General features: G+C 40.0%; 1 long non-coding RNA gene and 2 other non-coding genes across 4 annotated transcripts; all 3 read right to left on the minus strand.

The window, feature by feature from the left end:
- Positions 1-3,365: 3,365 nt before the first annotated feature.
- Positions 3,366-6,500, minus strand: LOC125166767 (uncharacterized). Of its 2 annotated transcripts, XR_007152530.1 has the most exons (6): positions 6,451-6,500; positions 5,858-5,907; positions 5,684-5,762; positions 5,519-5,584; positions 5,141-5,210; positions 3,366-4,925 (listed from the first exon to the last, which is right to left on the minus strand). It is a non-coding gene; the product is annotated as an uncharacterized LOC125166767 (long non-coding RNA). The 2 variants fall into 2 exon arrangements; XR_007152531.1 differs by lacking the exon at positions 5,858-5,907 and having other exon boundaries at positions 5,684-5,801; positions 6,451-6,479.
- LOC125166927 (small nucleolar RNA SNORD50) lies at positions 5,018-5,087 on the minus strand. The gene has a single exon (XR_007152626.1). It is a non-coding gene; the product is annotated as a small nucleolar RNA SNORD50 (small nucleolar RNA).
- Positions 5,334-5,401, minus strand: LOC125166928 (small nucleolar RNA SNORD50). Its single transcript, XR_007152627.1, has one exon. It is a non-coding gene; the product is annotated as a small nucleolar RNA SNORD50 (small nucleolar RNA).
- Positions 6,501-9,479: the final 2,979 nt, after the last annotated feature.

Raw genomic sequence — 9,479 nt, forward strand, 5'->3', positions numbered from 1 at the left:
AGCTTATTTAAACTCAGTTAACTTCTTTTGAGCTCTGTCTACAAATATAGCCACACTAGGGTTAGGGCTTCAACATATGGATTTGGGGGAACACAAGTATTTGTCCAAAACACCTTCCTACTTTTATTTCTTTTACCCCTTTTGGGGTTAAATCACATCATTGTTGCCCACCTTAGATACACAAATTGAATTCCATTTAGACAATTTCTTATGGGAGTCATTACATTGTTCTAGGCAAAATTTGAGATTAAACAGCACAGTTTATTTTTGTAAAGGATTCACATTCTAGGGCCAGAGAGAGAGAAACCAACAATCAGAATACAACACACTATGGGTCATTTTGTGGTATAACTGGAGAGGGCCTTATTTTACCTAGTTTTCAACAGTAAGTTTTCATGGTACATATGATCTTTGTCTCACTTGGGACCCTCACTTGTTTTGTGTTTTTCCCTAATCAGACTGGATCTCAAGGTTAATAATTTTAATAACACTTTTACCAAATCAATTCTCTTGGCTTGTTATTGTTTTGCTCTTCCTGGCCACTTTATTCCTAATTTTGGATGAATCCACTGATCTGCTTCCTGCTCCCAGGCAGATAAGTCCCATAGGAGAACAGTGAATAATTATGCTGATTAACTATTAAGATCGGTAGTTTTTAGCCTCAGCAGGCACTTTGGCTCTGTAAGACAAACCTCTAACTTGTCTGTAGCTAATTCCACTTCTCTAAGTCTGCAGTGTCTGATGAAAACCCTTATCATACTTCCTAAATTCCTTATCTTATTCTTTCCTGAAGACTACTTTGCCCGATAATTTACAAAGTCTTTCTCAGATATTAACTCCTTCAATTTCTATGCTAAGGCTCTGCATTAAATCAAGGCTATCTCCAGCCCTATAGCCCAATTATTTGCTTAGTTTTCACCCTTGCTCTTATTCCAAAACTCCTTGATTTTCCATCTAGTTCCTTTTCTTGATATAGCAGTTGGACTTGACAATAGATTTCTGCTTCTCAATTTTTGTCCCAGGCACAAAATAATCTCCAGGATTTTAACTAAACCCAGAATCCCCTACTCTTAGAATGTTCCAGGACTCAACTCTTGGACCACTCCTTTTATCTATATTCACTCCTTTGGTGATCTCATGTAATCTTATGGCTTTAAATACACCATCCACATGTGGATGATTCCCAATTTTATTTCTCCAGCTCAGATCTCTTAACTCTGTACTTCTCTAAAACTTACATTTTCACGAGTGTGTATCAAAGGAAAAACTCATCAAACTGTACATTTAAAAATGTACAATTATACTTTATATAGTTAGGAGGCAAGGATATGTCGAAAGTTTACTGACCTAAGTAACACATTATATGTGTAAATGTTATTTTCCTCAAATGCTAATTTCTGAGTATTCTTTTTTTTTTTTTTTAAATTTTTTTTTTTCAACGTTTATTTATTTTTGGGACAGAGAGAGACAGAGCATGAACGGGGGAGGGGCAGAGAGAGAGGGAGACACAGAATCGGAAACAGGCTCCAGGCTCCGAGCCATCAGCCCAGAGCCTGACGCGGGGCTCGAACTCACGGACCACGAGATCGTGACCTGGCTGAAGTCGGACGCTTAACCGACTGCGCCACCCAGGCGCCCCATAATTTCTGAGTATTCTTAAATGCTTTTTACATTATTAATACTATTTTGAAAAGAATTAGAATCAACTGAATGGGCATAATTAAGTTCCCAAAAAGGTTCGATTATAGTGTACTCAGGGGTTCTGTGACATTAACTCATTTTGTTGTAACTCAGCCACATGGCATGACAGGACTCTAGCAGTGGACTAGTAATAAGGGGAAGAGGCAGGTCTTGTAAGAATGAGACCAAGGAGTTCGATTGTCATTTTGAAAAGATACCCTCTCCTCCACCCCAAGATGGTCCATAAACCTTCCAGCACCTCATGGCAAACTTGTGCTTTGATCTGATCTTCATACATATCCAAATAAGTAGAATCAGTGAGGTGCAGCAAGGCCAGAGGCAGTGGCAATATTCAGTCAGGCAATTATAATTACTATACTATGCTGTGAGTGCTACTTGGATCCAGAACCAAGCTTTTGGGAGGAAAGATAAGAGAGTCCCTACCTAAAGGGAGGAAGGACCAGCAAAAGATAAGCAGACTATCCTATAAGGCTGGAATTCAAATAAATATTCTAACTGGGAAATTGGGTGTTAAAAACCTGAGCACAACCAAGATTCCACACAGGATGGGTAAACAGTTAAGGATTTATGAAGTGTATTATCAATTCAGAGAGCACTTGATTGGGAAGTGCAGTTGATACTAGATTTCTGGCAACAGAATTTTAGAAAGCACCAAATGGTAGGTTTGAGCCTACTATATTTGAAGATAACCTGGAAGCGTGATGGAAGGCATAAAGCATTCCTATTGGTTAAAGCCACTAAAGCCAGACACATGTAGGTTTTGCTTTCAACTTCTGGTATCAGTCCTAACGAAGCAGATCCCAGTCTATTATAGCCGTAGTCTTTTATTCCTCAGGTCTTGAAGGCTTTGTCTCCATTAAGTTCTCTATTAAATTGCACATATGCTCAGAGGGTTAAGTCCCTTAGCCAGGGACTTGAAAGGAATACCTGGTATGTTAACATTCATAAAACAGAAGGCTAGTAGAATGACAGTCCACACCACGTTGTATGAATGAAAAATACCATTTAGGTATATTACAGGTTTGAAACAATTAGTAATTTTAATGGCAGCTGACGTCAATTATAACATGTTGAGCTTTCAAGCTTAATTCCACTAAAACCTTTTTGGACCTGACTTACTTGTTCAAGTGTACACTCTGTATAGAGTCAAAGGGACTAAATGTGATTTTCTGCTATGTGCCTTCCCCCTGAAAAAAATGTTTTAGGGAATTCAAATAACCATAGGTTTTTACTGTCACCCCAAAACATTTCAGCCTATCTTCTACCTTGTTTGTCCTACATCTAACCACACAATTGATACCTAAATTTCAAATTCATCATTCTGAGGTCCTGGAGCATATAATCTTTGCTCCAAGTGTTTATGCCAAAAATGTTATCTCACATCTCATCTGAGATGGTTTTGACTCAAATCCACTTGTTCAATCTCAAGACATTTTTTCTCTCACTTTCTTTATAGCCTGCCTTTGGTTTTCTTGGCATTTCATGTCGCTATTAACAAGATGAGGATATAGGAAGTGTTTTACTTCTAACCTCCTTAGCAGAGCCCAGTAACACTGCAATCCATAAAATGCACATTATAATAAACTAAAGACATGTGACATATTACCAGATCAATTGAGAGGATAAGGAGCAACAATAGAAATTGCAGGAAGAGGTCAGAGTGCTCAGAGTGCTCCAAAGCAAATTTTATTTATTTCACAACTTGTTTTGAAGTGAGGTGCCAGCTTTGTCAAAAAGGGTAGACAGTTTCTTGAAAAGGTTGTACAGACCCCAATCACTTTTCTTTTGTTAATATAGCAAAATCCCATTACACATGTAATCTGTTATACCAAGTGGCTTTTCCCTTTGCTGGATTTTAGCAAGCCTTAAGGCCTTTGCATTAAGGGGACCACACCTTGGTGTCTCAGTTTAGGGAACTCTTGCTTCCTATGAATAATCCATGTAAAGCATGGTTATTTCCTGCAGACTTACAGTTCATTCTACATGTTCTCATGACTGTATGGCCACTGTGGAATTCCTTGCACCTACAAGTGTGTGGAGACCCAGATTATTTGAAGTCTGACAGCATTAATACCTATTTTAATATGGCTTCAATATACATTTTCCAAGGTGCATTTTGTACACCATTGCAATACGTGAGCAAATCTACTATGTACCTACCCACTAAATGGCATGGTTGTCACTGAGCCTCTTAAACTACATGGGTCCAACGTTGTATTTTCACTAAGAAAACATTTTGGGAAAAAAGGTAGTTCATAATCATAAGCTGACAAGAATATTCTTTTGACTAACACTGAAGTATAGGCTTAGCAACAATTTATTCATGTAGCTATTTAGGGAAAATGATCATGCATGGGGCCAAACCATCTTGGTTAGATCAGATGCTATTACTGTCTACACTAAATCCATTCTATGCAATATTTGGTTTTATCTGTGAACTTCCCCCATGACCCGTTGTCATGCTGTGCTCTCTTCATTTTCAGCATTCCACATTTTCCCATCTTTTTTTTTTAAAGGTTTCATGCCCAGCATGGAGGAGCTGAGATGTTTTGCTGAGCCACCAAGGTGTCCCTCACATTTTCCATCTTAAGCATCCTTTCAAACTGTAATTCATTAGGACCAAACATTCCAGAATTCAGTAATTAGAACCAGTAATACCTGGTATTTTCCCCTCCCCCAGTAATAGACTCAGTCTTTCCGTTTTGCTCACCACTAATCCAGTAATATTCAGTACGCTACAAAACCCAACATGATCTGTACCGTGTGATACTGCCAAAATGAGTCATCTCTCCATAAAAATCTAAGGACTTTTCCACAATATTCAGTGTAAATTTTCACTCAGCTTTAATTACAATCGTAGATTTTAAATTCAAACAGGTGGCCAAAGGTGAAACATTCACAATAAGCTGATTACAAGTCTGGTTAACTGAAATCAAAGACTTCTCCATTAAAAATATGTACCTTCCTTTGCATTCCTGTATTTAAAATAGAAATAGATCTACAAAGTAATCTGCTTAACAGTTTAGGATTCTCTAGGGCAGTATGACATAAAAAGTAATGGCTTAAATCTTACAAATACATTAATCTGAATCTGATGCGGTTTCATAACCTGTTTACAGAAATAAAAAAATATTGTCTTGATTTGTAGGTTTTCTTCCCATGTCAGTTAAATGAAGAGCTTTTCCTTATCGATTTTTCACAAGTAAATCTGGTGGTTATTAACCCTAGAAAAGGAAAAACATTTGAGATTTACAAGACTACCAACATCAAAAGAGCCAAAGAATTTTTAAAAATATCATTGTCCTTATAATGGTCTATCTCAGAAGCCAGATCCGTGTAAGTTTTCTCAACAGATATTCAGGTTCGGGATAAGATCATCATGGATTAAGACCAAGGACAAAGTACTGATGTACTGTTAAGGGAAAAAATCTCTACTCACAGAAACGGGTTACATCTTAGGAAGGTCACAGCAAACTGGCCTCTTTCAATGGAAAGACAGCGACCCCTCACTGTTGGCAGAGAAAAAAAAAAAAACCCACAACACATTTTGAGGTAGCAGTTCTCCCCCTACAAGATTTATAACCTAACAGAACCCTCTGTTATAAAATCCAGACTATAAAAACTTCAGTCTTATCTCAGAAGCCGAATCCGTATGTTTTTCTTCAGGTGGTCAGCTTCGGGATAGATTTCATCATTGATAAGACCGTAATCCACTAAATTATGTTACAGTGAAATTTACCGTAAGCCAAAGCAACTTCAAGAGGTAAGCACTATATTAGAAACACTACAGTTGGATCTTGTAAGTCACACAACTTACTTTAAAAATTACGTTGCTAGCCAGTGACATTTGTAGGTCTGTTAGTATTCATCAACTCCCAGGATGCTGTTCAAGGACAAAAAAAATTTTCATCTTAATCTACATATGGACTAATCGCACTGAATCAAAGTAGCCCAACAATCAAATTATTAGCTCAACACATACCTGGGTAAAATGGTCAGGTTCCAACCAAGTAATTTCCCAGCAAATATTCCCTCATGTATTTTCTAGTTTTCCTTTGTATCTAGTAGGAAGCAAATTTCAAATGATGCACCATCTTTTCCTGTAAATCAACAGGTTTATTTCTTCAGTTTAAAAACTAAACTCAACAGTACTTACGTGAACATCTCCAGGTAACAGCTCCGTTATGCCACTGAGAGCCATTGTTCCTGAAGGGGACCAAAATATTTAAAACTAAGCATTCTTACAGAATGACAGTTGAAGGTTTTCAGTACTAAAATGTTCCCAATCACTAATCTGGTTTGCACACAGCGCCACCTGGGCACAATACAACTCAATCTCAGGCAACGTCAGGGCTGCCCATTTTCAAATGACCTTTTGATCCGCGACAAGAAAACGACACTCTCCTTATTAAAGGCCTCTTGCTCAACGTAAAACTCCCTGCCCCAAATACCGGGAATATGGTTTTCCCGCCGCCGCTCAGGCTTGGCCAGCCGGATGTCGGCGTTTAGCAAGCAGGCCGCGCACAGCGCTCGTGGCCATCAGCACCAGCCTCCACACGCCTAAGCTCGAAGCCTGCCGCCACCACTACCACTCAGGACACGTGGCGGCCCGGCTGCGTGTTTTCCACGTGCAAGTTTTCTACACACAGCACCCTAAACTCAAATCTCTAATCTTCTCACAATACTGCAGCGAACCTCAGTCTATTCCAATACGGCCCGCTCGGGTCCTCGCCCACAGCGCCCACTCACCGAAAACGACACAACGCCTCCCAAATCCAGACGTAAAAGACCGAGCTGCGCTGCCAGCAGTTCCCTTTATAGCCTCCCCTGAGTCAGACCGAGGCCGCCCCACCCTCTCGCGTCTATTGGACTCGGGAGATGACGGGGGCGTGGCCGTTTCCTGAGGGGAGAGAGCGGGAGCGCGCGCGGCGGCTCTTTTTTTTCGGGGGCTGCTTCCGGGGCGTGGTGCGCGCGTCGCCCTCCCGCTGCACGCCCGCCCAGTCCCCGGTGCGCGCCCGCTGCGCTCGAAGATCCGTCGCTTCCGAGTATAGCTCTACGTGGCGTGGGAGTGGCGCCAGAATTCAAACTAAGCCGCAGTTGGAGGCGAGTCTACCGCCTGCCCCGGGCCAGATGTGCCCTGAACAGATTGGCCGGCTTGGGGCCGGGAATGGGCTTGAGTTTTGTAGCGCAGGACGGCCTCAGCATTTGAGCATCTCGAAAAGTCGGGCTGACTTGGCGCGGCGGGAGTTGACGCCCAGCGGGCGCCGCAGGAGCTGGCGGGCACTGGTCTCCGCACTCACAGAAAGATAAATTGGCGTGCAGAAGTGCTTAGGTGAAAAAAGTATGTGAAAGCACCGCCTTTCTCCTGCGGTCCATGGCGAGAATACCGCGCCTCTGCGGGACAGCCGGCCCGCCGCGCCGCGCGCGGCCCAGTTGCGCCCCAGTGCGGGCGTCCGCGCCCTACCCGCCCCACCCCATTCCTGTTCTTCATTGTGCCAGGCGCTGCTGTTGCGTTACGTGGTCTGCGCTTAGAGTTCTCCCCGACGCAGCCAACCCGAGAGGTAAATACCCCGTTTGGTGGAGGAGAAAATTGAGTCCTAAAGCAGCTAAGTAATTTGTCTAAATTGACACAGCTGAAAAGCTTTGCTATTTTTGTTTGGCCGAGTTCGTTATAATGAATGCAAGAGAAAATTTAGTTTGAGAAATATCCCAGAATACTATATACAAACGACTCTTAAAAAATTCAGTAGCCAAGATTGTATTAATATGTGTAAGTGAATACATGTATATGCACACACAAGCACACATGACATTTGAACATTCTAGCATTTGAAAACTCAGGCCTTCATGGCACTCATTACTAATTATTATTTATGTCTGGGTTTGTTTATTGTCCTCCCCATGTCTAAGGAACACATGGTTTTGTGTCCACTTTTTATTATTCGGCCTTAGAACAGTGTTCTGTCCAGCATAAAGTAGGTTGTCTGTAACTATTGGTTGAATGAATAAATGAATATATGTGGTGGCCTTTTAGAAAATTAAAATGAAGACCACATTGCAGCTTAAAGGATAATAGTGTAAATCAAATTTCTGTAACAGGAACCTAAGTGATGAAATATTTACTTGGCTATGTATTACATAGATATTTTAACAGTATTTTGTAATGTAAATGTAAATTTACATGTTGGTCATAGTAAAAAAAACTAAAACAGTACAAAAGGATATAAAAAGCAAAAAAATCCTTTCCATATCACTGGGAATCTCCTGTTAGCAGTAACCACTATTAACAGTTTTTGAAACTTTTGAATTGTATATGCATATACAAATATTTCTATGCAAATACAAATACATATTTTTTAATATTTTATATGTTCAGGTAAGATCTGCATACTTTTCTGCAACTTTCTTGCCCCCTCATAAATCTAAACATTTTTTCATACCAGTACTTATAAATGAACTTATTCTTGTTTATAGCCTGCATAGTATTCAGTTGGATATATCATAATTTATTTCCTCAGTTTCCGGTTTTTCACTATTTCAAATTGTGCTGAAGCGAATTACAGATATGTTATAGGGATCTTGTTGGAAGATCTGCAAGATCAATTTCTAAAGGTGAGTCAAAGGTTATGTGCACTTAAGTTTGTGATAGATACTGCTTAATTGTTTGTACCATCCTTCCACAAAATAGTCATGTTGTGATGATATATTGAAGAGTGTTTTGCTAATTGAAAAACATGCATATTACTTTATGGGATGGCAGTTATTACACAATCAAAATTGAAAACTATTTCTCCGTGTTATCTTTGAATCACTGCTGTGTTGAAGACCATCAAAAGCAGTACAAAACAATAATTCCCTACCATGACTTATCAATTGAATTACTTGGAGAGCTAAAAAAATATCAGATTTTTGGGCCCTAATGTGCAACAACCAAAGCAGAATCTCTAAAAATGGGACCCAGGTAACTTTTTTTTTTTTTTAATGAGAGAGACAACTGACAAGTGGGGGAGAGGGAGAGAAGAGGGAGAATCTTAAGCAGTCTCCATGCGGAGCATGAGCTTGATGTGGGGCTCAGTGCAGGGTCTCCATCCCGTCCCTGGAATCATGACCTGAGCCAAAATCAAGAGTTGGATGCTCAACCGACTGAGCCACCCAAGCACCCCAACCCAGGAAACATTTTTAAACAACCATATGAGCCAATGCTGTTCAACAGGAATATAACATGAACCACAAATGAGAATTGCATATGTAACTTTGAATATTATAGTAGCCACATTTTAAAAAATAAAAAGATTTGGATATAATTAATTCTAATGCATTTTATTCAACCCAATATAAGTAAAATATTTTCATCTCAACATCTGATCAACACAAGTTATTGAGATATTTTCCATTCCTTTTTTGTACTCAGTCCTTGCAATCCAGTGTGTATTTTACAGTCACAGCATATTTCGGTTTGACTGTCCACATTTCAAGTGCCCCTTTGCCATATGGTTAGTGGGTACTTTATTGGATGGCACAGGTCAGTGGTGATTCATATACATATAGAAGTTTGAGAATCACTGTTTTAGAGTAAGTGTGGTACAGCATACCTGAAACATATTCCAGTCTTTAAAGAAAAAAAAAATTTTTCCATATTAGCTTTTGACTCCAACTAATAACTAACCCATGCAATGCAAAATAAAATGAATCCAGAACTTGCTTATTGACAGCACTGCCCTCCAGTGAACATGAGCGATGACTGAAGCTGTTACACAACTCCTTCAAGGTGTTTATCT

Source organism: Prionailurus viverrinus, chromosome B2 (genome assembly GCF_022837055.1).
Source record: "Prionailurus viverrinus isolate Anna chromosome B2, UM_Priviv_1.0, whole genome shotgun sequence".
NCBI classification, from domain to species: domain Eukaryota; kingdom Metazoa; phylum Chordata; class Mammalia; order Carnivora; family Felidae; genus Prionailurus; species Prionailurus viverrinus.